Source organism: Penaeus monodon, chromosome 22 (genome assembly GCF_015228065.2).
Source record: "Penaeus monodon isolate SGIC_2016 chromosome 22, NSTDA_Pmon_1, whole genome shotgun sequence".
Taxonomy (NCBI): Eukaryota; Metazoa; Arthropoda; class Malacostraca; order Decapoda; family Penaeidae; genus Penaeus; species Penaeus monodon.
The window spans coordinates 7825387-7826105 of NC_051407.1; positions in this window are offsets into that span (position 1 = coordinate 7825387).

The following is a 719-nucleotide window of genomic DNA, read 5'->3' on the forward strand; positions in this document are numbered from 1 at the left end:
TATAACCTGATTATTTGACATCCCAGGTAGTAGGATATTAGTCTAGGCATCCGTGATGAGTGATTACATATATGGATTTTTCTTGGTTTTCAGTAAAAATGTTAGAAAGAACTAATAATTAAAAATATGACAATCACTCCCCCATAGTTTGTAGCTGCTTCATATTGGAGATCTGACAGCGGTTTTTCTTTTTTTATTGTTTACTTTTTTCTAGAATTTGTAAAACGGCAAAGAAATCGTTGTATTATTCGACTGTGTGTTTTTCTCCCATATAGGAGAGTGAAAGAGTGATAGAGCCTTAGGGGGCTGGGGATCTGCGCTTTATAGCCCCATATCCTATCTTGTACAGTTGTTCAAAAGGGAATTAACCATGTCAGCTATTTTATCGGTGGAAGAAACACGGTCTTTGTGTATGCACACCGACACAGATTAATATTGAATTGATACAACAGTACTTAAATAAGAAATTATTTTCTTCATAACCATAACGTCACTAGGAGTAAGAATGCGAGTGAAGATTCAGAATGAAGATTTGGGTAAAATATTCAAGAAGAATATATACAGAGATTTCAAGCTGCTGGAATGAAATAAATGAAAATAATGAAAACATAAAGATATCTTTTATTTTCATCCATTTTAGTAAATCCAAAAACATCCTTTATCATCAATTTATTTTGTTCTCTTCTCATGCAAAACCTATAAAATAGAAACGATATCAA